At 37.2% G+C, this 19,321-nt stretch overlaps 1 long non-coding RNA gene and 1 pseudogene across 1 annotated transcript; both read left to right on the forward strand.

The window, feature by feature from the left end:
- Positions 1-753: 753 nt before the first annotated feature.
- On the forward strand, positions 754-8,485 carry LOC111740615. Its single transcript, XR_002780694.1, has 3 exons — positions 754-1,702; positions 1,799-1,880; positions 8,388-8,485. It is a non-coding gene; the product is annotated as an uncharacterized LOC111740615 (long non-coding RNA).
- A 5,292-nt stretch (positions 8,486-13,777) lies between these two features.
- On the forward strand, positions 13,778-13,896 carry LOC111740693 (annotated as a pseudogene).
- Positions 13,897-19,321: the final 5,425 nt, after the last annotated feature.

Here is a 19,321-nt window from a genome sequence, read left to right on the forward strand (position 1 = left end):
GCAGGCTGTCAATCAGCGCCCTACCTCCCACTCCGGCTTCCCTTGTACCTCTGTACTGAGTTTTCCCCGCCCATAAAGCCCCGCCTCCGAGTTCCTAATTTTCCATTGGGCATCAGTGACCACCTTCAATTGGCAAGGTCAACTATCCATCAAACACCGCCCACTGAGTGAGACCCAACCCTTTATTACCATTTACTTCACTCAGCCCCGCCTCTGCTATGCCGCCCGGACGTCAGGGACCAACCCACCCTACCAGCCATAAGTAGAGACCGCTGTCAATCAAATATCACCCACCTACGCTCCGCCTCGCGAAGCCCGAGCTCTAGCAATTCTCTCTTCTTATTGGTCCAAAGGGTGGCCCGAACTCTCAGTCATTGGCTTCCTCTCTGCGTCCGTCACTGGACCAATTTCCAGGTCCGTCACACCGGCTTTTTTTAAATGAACGGGCAAAAGGCGGGGAAGTATCCGAAAAGCGATTGGCTAGTCTTCGAAAACGGTCAAACCCAGAGAGTCTGTGTGGATCCTTCCCGTTTTAGAAGGACCGTGCCCCTCTAATTTTGACCTTTAAGCCTTGCGTAAAACAAGCGTCATAAAGGGGCCAACGGGTTGTCCAGTTATAAGTGTGGATGCCTAGTCCCACCCGGAATTGCGGGGGGTTGGCTGCTGATTGGCTAACAAAGCTTGCTAAGCCCTCATTGGAAGCTATAAACGCCTCTCTTGGGCGCAGAGACTGGAAGGGATGGTGCAGGGGAGGGCGCGAAGCGGTCTGGGGAGAGGCGGTTGTTTGGCCTCAACCAGCGGGTGGGGCGCACGCGAGAGAGGGAGATTAAGAAGGCAGGGCTCTGATGGACGAATTGCGGGGAGGGGAAAAGCCCGGATGTGCCTTAACAATGAAATCATCGCGGACCAATCAGAGCAGCTGAGCTGGGATACCTGCCTGACCTGTCCTCAGAAAGGGAAAAGAATTGAGTTAGCGGGGAAATTGGGGTGTCAGGAGTGGCCAAAAAGCGATGTGAGAAAATGAGAAAACTAATCCCTTCAGGAGGATTCTGTGCAGTTAGTGGTAATTTTTATTCTAGGCCTGCACTGCCTGGCATTTAGCCCTTGCCATTTCCGTGTTTTGTTTCTCAGCCAACATTGATTTTAAAAACTTTCAGCCTACTCTTTGACATTGATTCGTTCATTCCAGTTATTCAGCATCTGTTATTTGCCAGGCCCTGTACGTAGAGCTAGAGATACAAAAATAAATTAGGCAATCCCAATACAAGATGATAGGCAATCCCAATCAAGATGATATAATTGAACCGTGGAAGGGATGGTGATGACACAAAAGATACCTGTGGATAGGCTTACCGAGGAAAGCTCCACATAGACACAGGATGAGTCAAGAATGAGTGATCCAATAGGCAGATGAAGGAACTGGACATGATTCTCCAGCAGCAGAATTAGACTAAAAGATACTTACAGGGTAATTCCACACAACCCCAAAAGATATAAAACTGAAGTATAATGAAGGCATTCTAATAGCTTAGGATACTTTTTTTTTATGCTCCAAAAGTGGATTTGAACCTTATTCATTCTTTTGTGTAAACTGGTTTGGGAAGACAATTTAAACTAAGGCCCAAGAGAGTGCCATTCAGCTTAGGACTGTGGATGTTTTGCGGAGGACAAATTCAGGAATAGAACAATTGCCCAGGCTATGGTGAGGATGACAGAAATACTTGATTACAATTCAGATTTTTTTGATCTACTCAAGTTTCTGTAATTATAGTGGGTTTTGTTTTTTTTTTTTTTACAGCATGGTGACTGGACCACCAGCATCAAAATTACCTGGAGTGAAGTCCTGGGTCCAGTAACAACTATAATATCGGGGACTCAAGGTATAAGACTTAAGTGAATTTTAAAATAATTCCCCAGGTGGTTTTTGTGCACACCAATGATTGATACCCTATAGCATAGGTAATCCTAAAATTCAGTGTCCCCACTACTGAATGTTGGAAGGAAAAAGAAAAATAAGTAGGCCCGTTTGGATTTTGTGTGTCCCTTGTCCCATTTATTATGATTATGGGGATCATACAGTTCTCAGGAAATATTTCTTAAATGACTTAACAGAATACATTTTCTTAAATCACACTGCTTTGCCTGACACACTTTATATAGGAGGAGGGAAGTCTGGGATCCCAGCTTCCAAAATAGGAACTTAAAGATCATGAAAGTAGAGACATCTAGTGACCCTTGTCTGGAGAATCCAAGCAGCCTCAGAAGAGCATCAGAGAAGCTATCTTGGTCTGCTTGATTTCCTTTTCACTTTCCCTTGGTTGACCCCAAAACGAATGCACGATCATGTAAGTAGACTGATGATTGCACATCACTTTTTCTTTCAATAGCTAAAAATAAAGTATACTGAATACTGTTCTAGGTGCTAAGAATACAATAGGAATTAAAACAGATGTTTAGATTAACTTTGTTGTATGCTTTATTTAATTACACATTAAAACATTGAAGAAGGCCCAACAAAATTCATAACTTTAAAAGGAAAGTTGGTATGTGCCATCATAAATATATAGTGTTTAATAAACATTGACTAGCATCACAGTGAGCTCTGCTACTAACCAGCTGTGTGACTTCAGCTAGTAACTAAGCTCTCCAAACCTTAGTTTGTTCTTCTATAAAACAGGAATCATGACATCTTCCAGAGCCAGAAGAGCTTTAGATGGTCTTAGTAATGCAAATAGTACTTTGATGTTCTTTTTTAAATAAGACATCAGATATTAGTTTCCTCCAAATTTGGGCACCCTAGTTTTGCTGGTACACTAAACCCACAGTAAGTCACTAGTAATCCAGTGCTGCCTACTGCACACAATTATTGCAAAAGTTAAATGGGATGTGGTATATAATAGCATCTAATACAGTGCCTGCCACGGTTGAATTCGAATCTTTATATGTCACATAGGAGAAATTTCATTTATTCAGTCAGAATATTGATGTGCCTGTTATATGTAGATCACTGTGTTCTCTGACAAGGAGTTTCAATGTCAAACTTCTAGTAGTCTGATTTGAATAGATTGATCCACTCCCTTCTTAACCACTGGAAATGTTCCACTAATAAGCCTGTTTTCTTCATTGGAAAAAAAAATCACCAGTTCCAGTCTACGAATATTAAAAATTCACTGCATCAGGTACTATGGTAGATGATAGGCATGCTGCCTTTAAAATTAATTAACTGTGGTATTGTGAAATAATAATAAGTTTATATTTAGTTTTCATCCTTGCTTCCTGGCACAGAGCTCCCCAAACCCTTGTAGTTTCTTGAGTGATAGGGGTGAGAGCAGCATTTTTTGCTATTCATAATAAACCCCTTTGAACCATACCTGAATTTATGCTAATGAGGTAACTCCTGGAGGACTGGGGCTAGGTGCCAGAGTACTCAACCATGTAATGAGAGGATTTGAACTTTCAGCCCCATCCCCGACTTCTGGGGAGGGCTGGAAATGAAATCAATTGCTAACGATTTAATCAACCATAAAAGGAAGCCTCCATTAAATCCCTAAACTGGTTTTGGAGAGCTCCTGACTTAGTGAACACATTGAATGCTGGATGGTTGATGAGCCCAGAGAGGGCATAAAAGCTCCAAGCCCCTCCATATCTTGCCCTATGTATATCTTCCATTTAGCTGTTCCTTTTATATCTTTTATAATAAACTGGTAATAGTAAGTTGTATCTTTCATGATAAACTGGTAATAGTAAGTAAAGTGCTTCTCTGAGTTCCTTGAGCTGTTCTAGCAAACTGTCAAACTGGAGGGGGCGTTGTGGGACCCCTTGATTTATACTGGGTTGGTCAGAAGTACAGGTCATAACCTGGGACTTATGATTAGCCTCTGAAGTGGGGGGCAGTCTTGTGGGACTCACCTGTAGGGACTGCACTAACTCCAGGTAGTATCAGAATTGTTTAATGGAAAGAAAACAAGCCACACACTTGGTATCAGAAGTGTCATGAACAGAGTAGGAAACAAGTTTTCCCTTTTACTGATCATACTACTTTCTTAGAAATGACCAACAGTGACTTTCATGAAACTACAACATAGTTTCTCTTAAAAGTGCTTCTCAAACATTTCCAGAGGACAACTCCTTAGCACTGAGGCCCTTTTATCCCAAGGTGTCTGGGGATTTAGCAGGAATCGGGCCACACATGCTAAAAATTATCTTAAAAATTCATAAGAATTTTGCCCTCTGCTCCATTTTTTAATACTTATTTCAATATTAAAATATTGTTTAAAATTCTTATCATTGTGATGGGAAGAATGTTCTTTTAAAAACTATATTATATAAGTTAGAAATACGTCGGGCTACACTTAACAGAAAACCTTAACAGTGGCTTAAATAACTGGAGGGCGTGGGGTGGCATTTTTTTCATATAAGAAGTTTGGAGGCAAACAGTGATATCAAGGTCGGTGTTTCTACAATTATGTTGTTGCCCCAGGATCGCAGTATGGTTACTGAAGCTTCAGATAAGATATCCAAGTTGAAGGCAGGAGGGACATAGGGAGCCCTCTTCAACTAGGGAATAAATACTCCAACCTCACTCTCTTTCCTCTCTTTGATCTCCTGCTGGTGCTACTCATTGGCCAAACCGAACTGGAGCCTTTTGATATTATTCATACAGGTCACAGAATAGGATGGAGAAAGGAGAAGGAACAGCTGGACATCTGGAGGGACAGCAAGAGCTATCCGGCACACACATTTTTATACTATTTATTTCAAGTTATAGAATTCATCTTTTTCTATAGTTAAAGAAAATTTAAATCATAAAGCAAAGAAGAAAAATATTAGAAGAAATCTAAATCAACAATTCTCACTTGTATGGTCTGAGGGCCCCTGAGGGTACACAAGGTCAAAACCATTTTCACAATGATACTAAGACTTTACTTGCCTATTTCACTCTCATTCTTTCACAAGAATACAGTGGAGCTTTCCAGAGACTATATAATAAGTCTATCGCAACACACTGAATGCAAAAGCAGATACAGCTTCCAACTGCTCTATTAAGCCAGAGATTAAAGAGATTTGCAAAAATATGAGACATTGTCTTCTTCCTCACTAATATTTTTGTTATTGTTTTAGAAAATATAGTTGTTTCACCAAAAGAAGGCTATTTATGTGATGCATAAGGCTTTTTAAAAAATGAATTAATAGTTTTAAATTTATTAATTTGAATTTCTAGTACAATAAATGTTGATAGATATAACCCACATAAACAGAAGCTCGTTGGGTACTCAGTTTGTAAGAGGGCAAAGGGATCTTGAGACCAAACTCTTTGAGAACCATTCTAAGTCATACTCCACTTAAGGCTAGCTCCAAACATAAGCTGGCTTTATTCAGATTAATGAGCTGGGGAAGGGGAGGATGGGAAGAAAAGGATGACTCAGAAGGTAGGATGCCTACCTTTCTTACTTTAACTTTCTTTTCCTCCCCTTTACTCTTTTTAAGCCTTTTCTGATTTCCTTTCCCTACTGAGCCCCAATAGTGCTTTGCTGCTCCAATTCTAGAACATGTATTTTATTTTGCCTCATCTTTTAATTGTTTAGGTAATTTATTGTTCCAAAATTTTACCTGCTCTGAAGGATATGTATATGAGCACATGTGTACACACAAAGCACACATGGCACACATGCACACACATAGGATGAGAAGTTCTTAACCAGGGGTCCACATAGTCCAAGGGGATTGAATTCATAAATTTATGAACTTGGATGGGGAAAGAAATTACACATTCATTTTTACAAACCTCTAACTGAAATTTAGCATTCTTTTTATGAATGTAGACAACAAACCACAGTAACATTAGCAGCACTTGTGACATTACACCAACAGGCATTACTGATATTTTTATATCACATTAAAGTTATTGCAGATCTCTCGAAATATCATATACACTCAACACTATTTTGAAATTACAGGAATTATTAGACTCACCACTAGATCTTGTTGAAGTATTCAATAAGGAAGCATGTATATTACTATATCACAAATGTGCTTGTTTTGTTTTAAGTTTGATGACTATTTCAATATAATTAGTTTCCTTTGAGATCTTATGGACTTCATTTTATATATTTAAAAACATTCTAAGAAGGAATCCCCAGGATTTGCCAAAGGGATCCTTCGAAACAAACAAACAGTTATGGGGAGTTAATAACCCCTGCTGAAACAGTAATCTTCAGTTCAGCAAGGATATTATTTCTTTTGTTGTGCATCGTACACAGTAGATGCTCAATAAGTATTCACTGAATTGAATTTAGGTAATCTCAAATAATTCACTGGATGTTTTCCCTTTCCTCCGTGCTACCCTGCCAAGCCTGGACTGGCCCCCCACCCCGCTTCCTCCTAAGAGAGGAAGTTGATCAAGCTATCACCATCCTGCATGCAATCCCCATAGCCTTGGAGGCCAAAACTGTCTGTCTCAGAGCCCAGATGCTCCTCTGTGTTTTAAATGTGTATCATGCACATGAGATAAGTGAGATTATGGTTACCACACAGTGGGTGGTATTAGTAACACTTTTCACTTGGAGCCCAGCTATATAAATGCTGCAAAACTACAAAATGTTTAAATATACTTGGCTGTGAAAAACTCTAATATTAGCCATTTATGTAAGCAGTTTAGCATTTACACCCAAGTTCATTTATGTTATCCGTTCTCTTTGTTATGTTTTGTTTTCCTTTTACAATAAACTATACATTTCTGCCAACTCTTCAGCTTTTGCTTCTTAGTAGCATTGCCATTTGCTTATGCAATATGGTGGTTTGCACATACTTCAAAAACCTAAAAGAAACATTGTGCTACTTTTCCCTTATTTTTTTTTTTCCCATATCTGCAACCACTCCTTTCCTGTTTACTTGTCTGAAAGTTCTTTTTCTCTTGCTTTAAAGCTAGGCATGAGTGTTAATCTTAAGAATCTAAGCAGACTTTCAGGATGAAGCTGACATCCAGGAGATGAAACTAGGAGTAAAGCAACAGGTAGATTATTCTAAGAATAAGTGTTCAGGGAAATAACTATAAGAATATTCTCAAGTGAAAAATTCATGGTAAAAGGGACATGCAAGACTTGAGTGCTATTAGTTTAAAGGTTTCATTATAAGGCCCAAATTGAATATCCTTTAGATAAAGGCTTTACGTTTCTGGCAAATCGCAGAGATCCTAGCAGTTAGATAACTGGTCTAGAGGTAGGTATCTTATCAGGACCTGGCCACAGAAAGATTGGAGATCAGGGTTGAGAAATTCAAGCTCTGAAGCCAGTAGAAACGGTGACAGGAGAGGAAGCCAGAGATTCCCATCATAACTGCTAGCATATACCAGCAACAGAAATGGCTGGAAATAGAACCAGTGAGAAGCCAATCTAGGAACTCTTACATCCTCCCTGGTACCCAAACTTGACTCAAAGTATGGGCATGGGCTCGAACTTTAGACAAGGGTTAAGGATCAAGGCTGCAGAGGGGTTAGGAAAGCATGGACTAAAAGCTCCTTCACAGTGAGAGTTTCCAAAGGCTCTGTGGTTGATTTTGTTGTTTTTCTAAATTTTTTTATTAGGGGAATTTTCAGACCCACACAAAAATAGACAGCAAAATTATATAATGAACCACAAGTACCTATCACACAGCTTACACAGTTTTCACGATTTTGACTATATTGCTTCAACCATTCTTCTCAATTTTCTTAAGGTTTGGTTTCTAGCCCTCTGATCTCTATACCATCTTCCTTGGAAATGGACCCCATTCTTATGACTCCATGCATCAGAGCCCTAAGTATGGAACACCAGCCCTATCCTTTGATGTGTCCTCAGATGCCTACTGAATCTGTCCCTTTTAAGGTCCCATGGCACTTCAGTCTGTACTAGGCACTGTTGGTTGCTTTCCCAGCAGCTTCCCCACCTTGATCTTGTGTCCTGATATAGAACCTCACCTACTTAATGTATGGGGGGATAGGTTTAGTTACTCTCTAGCCTCAGAGATTAATCTAGATTAGTTTGAACTATCCATGATAATTTCATCTCCCCTTTTGGGTGATTAGTTTAGGAATATGCATGTGATACTTGAAGGGAAATATGCAGGATCTAAAGAGTTCTCCTTACTTTTATAAAGGAATGTGAGAGAGGTACTCTCTTCCTTTCTTGGAGCCAGATTACCTGCAGTTGTATCTCAATGATGCCATTCCCTAGCAAGATGACACTGAGAAAGTTACTTAACTTCCTTGTACTTCAGTTTTCATATTTGTAAGATAGGGATGATAAAACCAACTCATGGGGTTCTTGTGAGGAGCAAAGGAACTAATATATGTAACATGCTTAGAACAGTGTCTGGCCTGTCAAAAGTAAATTTTAGCTGTTATTTTTAAGGGTGTGATGCTTGGAGCTGCGGCAGCCATCTCGTGACCATTAAAGAGCAGCTTGAGGACAAAGACCAACTCACTGTGTAGGAAAAAAAGAAAATTTGGAAAGGACCTTAATCATTGATGATGTCAATCAACTGAATTACATAACTCTGGAACCACCCTACCCCTAAATTTCTCATTAAATGAAATAATTTTCCTTACTATTTGTGTCTCTTTGGTTGAATTTTCTATTACTTGCAGCCAAAAGCATAGATATTTATGCCACAAATCAGATTTGTTTTCCCTAAAGCTTGCTCAAGTTTATTGCTTCTGTCAAGGCATCACAATTTCTCCATTCGGTCTTTTTTATAATTCTCCATATCTAGCCAGTTTTGAAATGTTTTCTTCCAATTTCTTTTCCTTTCTCTCCATTAACAAAATTACCATTAGTGGCAAAACAAAAAATAGTGCAGCTAATTTCCTGAAATAGCCCTCTTGAGAATTGAGGGGCTGAAAAAAGTAAAAATATTGGTCGTGGTGAACTCTGTCATGTTCACAGAGTGTAGCACAAAATAGGAATTTGATATGATGAATGGGTGGAGGGATGGATGGATAAAGCATTTTCTGAGCAAAGATTTTTCAGAGAATAATTTTTTAGAGAAAAAAAAATCTTCCCCTGCCAAATAAGTTTATTTAATAAATCATTAAACAAAGTTGCTTCAGGACTTCTCAGAGCTTTCAATATGCTTCTGTGCATTAAGCCTCAAGAAGGGACTCTACTACTCAGTGCTATCCAAGCTTAATTGACCAAAGAGGCATTCATTTTCCAGTCACCATTTTCTGGCGTTCCACAGAATATAGCTGGAGAAATACTAAGGCAATAAATAAGCATAATATCATTAGTTAACAAATGGAATTGTACTTGAATAGAAATCAACATTAGTTGGATTTTTCTTAAAAGTATAGGGGCAACAAACTGAAATTGGAACCCCCTCCTACTTTTATATGGGACCAAGCCTACATGAAAATACTGCAGGTGGCAATCCATAAATATCCCAAAGCCTCTGTAAGTTAACTCAGATATCATACACACAAATGCCTATAGAGGCTAGGAAATAAATGCGTGAAGAAAGTGAGTATAGAAAAACATACAGTGCTAGCATGATATTAAATGACAATTAATCCTCAGTATCAATGTTAAAGAATAACAGGTACCCACCTAGAGGGATAACTTATTCACCACTTTGTCTCAATAGTAAATATAGACCCAGTGTGGAAAAAGTATTCATTTTTTTTCCCCAAAGAAACCTCACATCTAGATTTTTATGTAAATTTCCAAGCTTTTTCAATATTAAGAATTAACTCGATTAATTTTTTAAAAGTTGCATGAGCCAAACACACCACTGGGCTGCCCATTTTAGAGCAATCAACCTATCAACAGCATCTTTTAAGGTCCATCCTTATAACTGTATAAACAATTGTAAACTCATTACACAGAACAGTGAGCAATCACTCATCCTAAATTTTTATGACCTAACCTATTCCAGAGGAGAATTTTCTAGAGTTTAGGTATCTTAAAATGCATAATGAAAGAATTCTCTCATTTTATCTATTATATGCATATAGTAAATAATATTTATATATTATAAATATTCATGTAACACATATGTATGGACATAAAATTACAATTTAACACTTTTCAACAGTTGTTACTCAGAAAAATTGTCATCATTTGCATCCTAAGTAGATCATATTGTCACTTCTAAACACTACTATAGTAAATAATTCTTACATTACTTCAATGGGTTGGTTTTTTAAATGCTTAATCATTAAAATAATCCTTTTAGGAGAATTCTGTTGTCTGGATGTCACTAGTGTCTTGCTTCTCAGATAAACAATGTTATATTCCACTGAAGAAATGCAAACAGATGGATAATTTTAATAGATCATAATATTTGTCAAATTCACCCTGTATAATTTGGACCACTATTACTCTGTATAATTCGGTCCAAAAAAAGAGAGAAAAGCCTCAGGCGTTAATTAATAGCAGGTAATTGGAACAGAGCAACTGGTCTTAAATAATTTTTGTCAATGACAGCTTTAGGCAGGAGAGAAAACTCTAGAAAAATCACACCCTATATTTGCTTTCCTATCTACTCATTCTTATTTTCCAATGGAAAAAAAGAGTTGGATTTAAGTGAAGTGTCACTCTATGGGAAAATTTGTGGAGATTATGTATGCATCTATTTTTGCAATTCTAATATGGTTTATTTATTGTTTGAGCAATGCATACATATCCTAATATCTAAATATTGGAAAATTCCACGCTAAAATGCTATTGATGCAAATATATACTACTGCATGTTGTAACCTAATCGAAACTCCAGAGCGAACTGATAATGATAAAGCTTAAATGAGTACAGAATATAAAAATAGCAACTCTTAAAAACCATAACCAATCTAAAACCATACTGATGAAGCACTGATAATAAAAGCATCCTTCCTGAAAGTTATGGGATTTTCTACCAACCATATATGCACATGGAGCAGCTTTGCATGCATCCTGTCTTCCTAGGAGAACACTAACTCGGTCCTCACTAAACTCTAGCAAACCACTAATTTTAGCTTATGAATACCAGAACTTCATAACCCTCAATAACTCAATAGATTTCAAGTAGGCCTTAGTTTTATGTGGAAATGAGTGTATTTGAAATTGGCCGAGATACTTATACGAACCAGGGACCATTCTTTTAAAAATAACTTCAGAGAGGTCATGGCCTGCCTAAATAAGTACAACATATAAAGAGATTGTCTGTTTATCTCCCTCATAAACTGGAGCCCCTCACAGAGGGGCCTAGATTAGCCTTTACATCAGGACTATTTTATTAGCTTCCACTAGTTACTTTCTACCATAGTAGTCTAGACCATCATCTCTTCACACCTAAAAGATCTAATACCCACTAGCAATAAAAGTTACCAGCCCCTAAATTAGTACCTATCAATTTAAGGTCTCTCCACCTCTAATGGTGCTCAAAAGTAACCATGGGAACCTGAGAGCTATTTTCAGTATTTAAAAAACTTAAAGGAAATCATGCCTTTACTAGTAGTACAGTTGCATTGGCCACATGCCTTACTTTCAGTCTGGAATTATACCAACTCAGTGAAGAAATACTGCTTATCTCCTAGAGATTTGAAATTTAGAATGACAGTTTTATGTCTTTGTTTTATAAAACATGCTAAAGTCATCCCCGTTTCCATGTTTTCACTCATTTTGATTCATTCAACTATAATTTTTACAATTCTTCCTGTTCAAATCTTTCCCATTTTTAAAGGATAGTCTAAAGATCCCACTTACTACAGTTCTCAGAGATCTCCCATTACTCTTAAATTCCTCAGTACTTGTTAATTTTTCATTCTAATTTCTTAATACTTAATACACTAATCTTAATCCCAAACACTGGATCTTTGTCTTCTTCATCACTTTTGATCAGCCTCCCACAAATGGAATGTTCTCAACTGGGTAAATATTCAACAAATGAATGAAACTCACTTTTTAATGAAATGGATTCGAATTTGTAGGACAGCTGATAGAAATGCATTTATTTATTTTAGATAATTTGTCGTGTCCTTTTAAAAAAAAAACTGAAGTTAAGCGATGCTTACAGACTAAGTTTTTATTTCCCGAAACTTTTTATGAACATATTCATACATGGAGTGAAACTGAAAGAAAATTACAATAAACAGCTGTATACTCTCCACCTGGATCCAATAACTGTTATCATTTTACCATATTTATTCATCGCTCTCCAATGAGTGATGAAGTAAAATAACTATACATATTTTATATCATTGATGAATCATTTTTAAAAGCTTGCAGATAACCCTTAAATACTTCAGTATGCATTCTTAAGAAAAGGAAGTTTCTTAACTATAATACCATTAGAATACCCAATAAAATCAATAATTAATTCAATAATGTCATCCAATATCCAGTTCTTATTTAATTCTTCCCACATTTTCTCAAGAATATCTCTTATATCTTTTTCCTAACCAGGATCCAATAGTTTTACACTTTGCATTTGGTTATTATAGTCTATAGGAAGAAAAAAGTTTTCTATATTTTGGGGTAGCGTGTCTTTGACCCTAATCAATCTCTTTACATGGTTTTAATCTAAAATTATCCCCCTTCTCTTCTTCATAACATTGACTTCTTAAAGAGGTAGGCAGTTGTAGAAGCAGTTTTAATAATGTTAAGTAACTCCAAAGATATTTTTCAGTTTCCCTTGTTTACAAAAAAAGAAGTTCCTGTTCTGAGAGTCTGAGATTTTGAAATTTAACCTAATCACCAGTTGATATGGTTCCAAATAAGATAGTCACTGAAGGGAAGAGAGAAAAGTGTGAATTTACAAAATAATAAATAGGTTCCAGCAATCACTAGTGAGGACTTCTTGAGCAAGCTATTTAACTGATATGAGGTTCATTTTCTGCTATGTAAGAGGGAGATCATATCTACTTTGTAGAGTAAGGATTACTCTGAGATAATTGTGTGAATGCCTAGCATAGCCCAGAAGCTTAATAAATGCTGTTTTACCCCCTAAGTTCTTTTCTTGTGTAAAAATGGGGTATTTCCAGATTTGTAAACTTCCCAAGCATGATGCTTTCTTTGAACATTTTGTTGCCAAGTCAACTACGAAACATAAAGTCCAAACTGAAGTTTTGCTCTACATTTTAGATTGCTTTGCTTTTGGGTTGTGTTTTGAAAGTAATATTTGTGCACCTTCATTTTGAGTTTATTATGTAAAATGCATTCTAAAAAGCACTTCTAAATATAACTTAAGACAAGTCATTACTATGTTAAATTAACAGTTTATCTAAATATATTTTACATTTTCTTTAGATTCTACTTTGGCCAATATTATGCCTTTAAAATATAACATTTAAAAAATAATAGAATGCTATTTCAAATTATTTGTATGAGGTATGGACACAGTTCTAATAGAACTGCTTTTAAAGTTAAAGAGATACATTTTATTTATTTTTTTAACTTTTTAAAAATTAAGTTTACTGGCATAACATTGGTTAATACAATTATATAATTTCAGGTGTACATTATAATTTAACATCTGTATATTCTATTGTGTGTTTACTATCCAAAGTCCAGTTTTCTTCAGCTACCATATATTTGATCCCCTTTACCCACTTCACCCTCCCTCTACCCGCCTATATTTGACCTCCTTTACCACGTCTACCACTCCTCTCCTTCCCCACCCCCTAACCTCTGGTAACCACTAGTCTATAGTCAATGTCCATGAGTCTAAAGAGATAAATTTTAAATAAGCTTTACTATCTTACTAGTTCTTTTATTAATGAATTAATAAATCTTTAATATGTGTTCATTCAGAAAAATTAGATACAGTCTATGGCCATGCCCCCCTCAACATGCCTGATCTCGTCTGATCTGGGAAGCTAAGCAGGGTTGGGCCTGGTTAGTACTTGGATGGGAGACCATCTAGGAATACTGAGTGCTGTAGGCTTAAAAAAAAATTAGATACATAGTACATAAAATTGTAATTCTTTAAAACAATAATTAAAAGAAAAGCTAATTGACTTTGAAGTGGAAAGATCCAATAAGTCACTAAAGATTAAAAGAAAATTATCCTTTTCAGAGTACCATTTAAAAAAGATACAGAAAAGATACCTTGTGAAAATTCTCTACTTAGATTTCTCTTGTATTTATCATTATAAGGTTAAGTTTGACATAGTAAATGGCTATAGAAAAAGAAAAGAGCCATCTTTTAAAGCATTGTATTATTTTGGAACACAATTGGTCACCCATAATAAATTAAATATAATTTTCACACTATTTCATAGTAGTCATCTACCCACATAGAACAACTATTTTGCTGGTTTTGTTTACGCAAAATTCATGCAATCTATGACAACTTAACACCAAATAAAGGTCATTATTCTTTCATTATATAGGTCAATTCTAGAATTATAATAATTTCATAGTATAAGTCATATAGAATGTATGTATATTCTTGCTTCTTTCTCCTAGCTGTATTTTTTGTGTGTGTTTTAGAAGATTACATATAACTACTGTACCAATTTTTTTTACTATAACTTCCTAGCATTACTTCTTTTTACTTAGTGTATGGTGATTATATTATAAAGTAACATGTTTTATAAATTTCAATTGCTGCATGAATATGCACATGTTTGTTCATATTTAGATAACTGTTTTATGGTTTGTTTGCTATTAATCACCATTATGCCGGCCAATATACAATAACCAGCCTGAGGTTTTAGACGTGATTGTTAAATGTTTGTTACAAAATACTTCACTGAGTAGGACAAATAGCTGATTGGCCCCAGGAAATCTAATCTTATATCAAACCGAAGTGAGTGAAAGTGGAGTGAGTGAAAGTAGACTGCATTGAAAATGCTATAAGATTATAGAGCAGACAACTTCAATTAAAGCAGTGTGCTTTTACAATTTCCCAACATTACAAGAGAACTCACCACTAACTAGAAGCTAGTCATCAGAAATAAGGGAACTATTTTTAAGTAAATTTCCTACCAATTTGAGATGTGAACCCTCTCTAGTCCTGTTGGTTTGCTCACTATGGAACCCTCTCCCCCTTCTCTTTCGCCTCTGCCCATTACAGACTCAAGGATCTTGCTCTCTCTCTTTCCTGTATGGTACTAACGTTTCTGTGCCATGGAATTTAATACTTAATGATATGCTGTTTTGTGCTAGTCTCTAATTGTTTTAGGTATGCTACGCTTTCTCTTCTCAACTAGACTGTAGTCTCTGAGGCTAGGATCGTGTGTCATATTTCTTAAATTAATGCTTTTTATGCTACACATGGTAGGCACTAAGTGTCTTGTTGGAAAACCTAAAAGTAGCCATTGGCTTTGTACAACTGTGGACAAAGCTCAAAGCAAAAAAAATCTTCATGTCTGTGTGGGGCTGAAAGGACACTCACTGATTACAATGTATATAAATCTCCTTGACTTGGCTTAGCTTAGTATCTATAATAAGCACACAGGATGATTTCAAGGAACCCAACTGCAGATCGGTAATTAAGACCACATAGTACTGAACCTAGGAACTGGAATGTCAGAAACCAGTCAATGTTTTTGTGTCTTTTTCTAAAAGTCAGCATGGCTTCTCTTTTTTCCATTTCTCCATCCACCTGCTTGTATCTCACTATGTAGGTGTAGGCACGGTTACTCTAGCATCAACCTTCCATGGTCTTGCAAGTCCAGCACCCATGAATAACTGACCCATCCTTCACATTCCATTTCCAGATTTCTATAAAAAAATTACAGTTGGCCTGCATTGGGTCAGATAACAATCCTTGGTCCAATAAGCTGTCACTTGGATACCAAAGGTCATATCGTTGGATATCCATTCTCAGCAGGGTTGTGGGAAAAATCTTCAAAGAAGAGGAAAGACGGAAGGCAGGCAACTTGATTGATGCAACAACCACAGCTAAAATCTATAGGAAATTGCAATAAAAGCTCTTATGGGTGCCTTCCCAGCTCATAATACTCTTCCTCTGAGGACTTTACCCCTGATCCAGTGGGGTGGACCTACAGCAAACATATTTGTACTAAATGACACTGTATCTCTGGCCAGCTAATCAAATCAGGTGATCACTCATCCCAAGCCAAGTCAAACTGGTTTTCTCCTGGAAAATCTGATTTGAGGCCAAGAAACTGCCCATCAGGCTAGGCTGGTCCCTTGAGAGGAAAGGCTGTCTATGCAGAACTGTTTCAGGATCATCCCTCTCCCATTCTGTGCCCAGGGAAGGATAGAGAGCCAGACCGCTGTGAGAGAAGAATGGAGCAGACTTCCCTAAAGAAGCTGGGCAGAGACAAGGGAACAAGCTCTGCCTGGTTCTTTAAGGCTGAATAATTTCTGATTCCAGAAGCCCAATTACTTTACTGCCCTTGAGTTCCATGACACATCTCCACATTCTTTTTTGCTTAAATTAGCTTGAGTTGGTTTCAGTTATTTGCAACCAAAATAGTTGCAACTGAGACATCCAGATTAAAAGTAAGAAAGAGTATTTCCTACACACTTGTCCATTGAGATAAATCAGTCTTGTTAAAAGGCCAATATTTTGTTGCCATGAAAAGCTTCTAAATTTATCTTGTAGACTCACATATCTGTGTAGCTATACAGTACATCTGTTGGTGACTCATGAGGATTAAATAGTATGGGAGGCCTCTGTTACCTGATTCTCAGTTGGGCATTATATTATTTCTTGAAAGAGAACTATTTATTAAGAAAAATTGCCCTTGATATTTAATAAATGTCTATTATCATAATTGATGCTTATTACCATTCAAAGTACATTTACACACATTCTCTCATCTGAGATTCACAACAATCCTCTAAGGAAATATTATTTGATCAGTTTTGTTTCATAAATAAAGAAACTAAGGCTCAAAGAGATCAAGTGATTTGTTCAGTATCATTAACCTAGTGAGGATACAACACAGACTCAAAAATCAGCTTTCTTTATATATTTCTGACCCACATTTGGTCTTTGTCTTTTTATAGTTGGGCTTTTTAAAATTGTTTTTGTTTGTTTATTTTCCTTTTAAAAACTGCTTTTCTATTGAAGTGTAAAATGGACACGAATCATAAGTCTACAGCTCAATGGGTTGTTACAAAGAGAATACACCATGTAATCACCAACTTAGCACAAAACTGGATATGATCAGCCCTCCAAAGCCCCTTGTGTGACCCCTCCCCATCACTCTTCCCTACCTCTTCTCAAACAGAAATCACTCTGTTGACTTCTAACACCATAGATTGGCCTGTTTTCAAACTTTCTATAAATGGAATCATGCAAAATGGATACTTTTGTGTTGAACTTTTCCTTTTCACCCATGCGAGATTTATCTACTTTGTTGTGTGGAACAGTAGTTCATTCATTTCTATTCCTGCATAGTATTCCATTTTACAAATATACCACAATTTATGTATGTGTTCTATTATCTACAGATGTTGGGGTTGTTTTCGGTTTGAGGCTATAATGAATGATGCTGCACTCACGAGCATATCTCTTATTGCACCACATGTATGTTCTGTTGAGTAAATACCTACGAATGAAATTTCTAGGTCAAATGTTCTGCTTTAATAGCTATTGCAAAGCAGCTTTCCCATGTGGGCGTATGATTTTATTCTCCCACACCACTGGTATAGGAAAATTTTGGCTTCTCCATATTCTCATCAACACTTGGTATTTTCTGTTTTTAATTTAAACCATTCTAGTAAGTGTGTAATGGATATTATTGTGGTTTTAATTGCTTTGCTCTTATAACTAATGAGCCTAAGCACATATTTACGGTTACTTGTCACTGGATATCCCCTTGTAAAGAGCCTGTTCAAGTTTTTTTTTCCAGTTTCCTACTGATTTGTAAAAATTCCTTATGTATTCTGAATAATATGCATTACCCTTTTTAATATGCATTGCAAATATCTTCTCCCTCTCTGTGGTTTGTATTTTCAGCCTTGAATTTTTGACATCAAAGAAATCACAGCATTTTATTTGGATTTTTCCACTTACTAAAAAGTATAATGATTTCAATTATTTGGGATAAAATCTTATGAAACAAGATGCTCAAATGGCACTTCTTCCTCTGTTTTGGCCAATCCCCAAAGCTGAAACCAACACAATGGCTGACCAGTACTCCCAAGTACTCTGGCTCCGTTAAGACTGTATAAACATTTCTGGCTTTCAGGTACCTACTATTGACCTTGAAAGCATAAGGAAGCTGAGGTAGAAAAGATGGGAGGCAGGGGCGGGGGTTGAGGATTTCTTTGGGAAATGCTTTCTCCTCCCTCTACCTTCACAGGTATTCCCCCTCACCTCAAGCTAAATGAGAAATGCCTCAAGGAGATCTCCCAGAATTTGTCTCCTAGAATTTTAGGAATAAGGACATGGGTTTGATTCTTGCCATGAAGGCGGGAGAGTATGGCTGAAGCTTCACTTGCTTTCAGGGCTACACTGGGTGTAAAGTTGACTTTCACTTACAGGAGGCAAGTGGGAGTGTGTCCCAAGGAATAAAATATAATCCATAAAAAGCATCGGCCTGGCATCATCTGAAAAGGAATCTTGCCTCTTTGCCCTCCAATGGGTGAAGAAAATACCAGCAGCCCAGGTTTGAGGGATTTATCAAAAGCTGACAGCCAGAGAAGTGTTGTCTGCATCAGGAAGCTATGATCAGAGTATGTCGGGGTAGAAGGGGTACTTCTGAGAAAAAAATCTGGAAAGAGTCAGCTTTGGACAGTCTCCATACCCAGAGGGCACTAACACCAAAGGACACAGTACCAAGCATACAAAACTGTTTCCCTTTCCCCCTGATCTTCTTTTCCCCTTGGCACAGGCAAAGATGTCAGAAACTGCCCTAAGAAGTGAGGGAGGCAGTGTGGGAGGAGGAGAGCAGCTGATGAGGCGCCTCCCCCACCCTAGGCTCCAAGGCCTGAAGCAGCCTGAGCTGGGAAAGCACTGAAGGTTTAGCTTTGAACACGTTTGGAATTTTGAAATTGTCCTCCATGTGATTACAAGCCTGGACTGGACGCTTCTACAAATTCTCCCCTCAGCTGTTTATATTCTGATACTTATTTCTTGTACGCAATTTTCAACTTCAATTTTTAAAATTGTCGTCTCCAGAAACTGGCCCTTTTTGTACTGCTTAACCATTTTAATAGTCTTTTGTTCCTTGCTTATATTTTCAAGCCACTCTTTTATTTTTTAAATCTGTTAAACAGATAGTATGTCGGGTCTAACTATTGCAATTTCTGAAGTCTTTGCAGATCTGATTCTTCTGTTTTGTTTCCACTAGTTCTTGCTTCAAGTGCCTTATTTCATTGCGGTGTTGGATCTTTAACTATGAGCGGAATCACTGGCCTTGGCATTTTATCTGTGGAACTTCTTT

The sequence above is a fragment of the Pteropus vampyrus genome, unplaced genomic scaffold (assembly GCF_000151845.1).
Source record: "Pteropus vampyrus isolate Shadow unplaced genomic scaffold, Pvam_2.0 Scaffold66, whole genome shotgun sequence".
In the NCBI taxonomy this organism is placed as follows: Eukaryota; Metazoa; Chordata; class Mammalia; order Chiroptera; family Pteropodidae; genus Pteropus; species Pteropus vampyrus.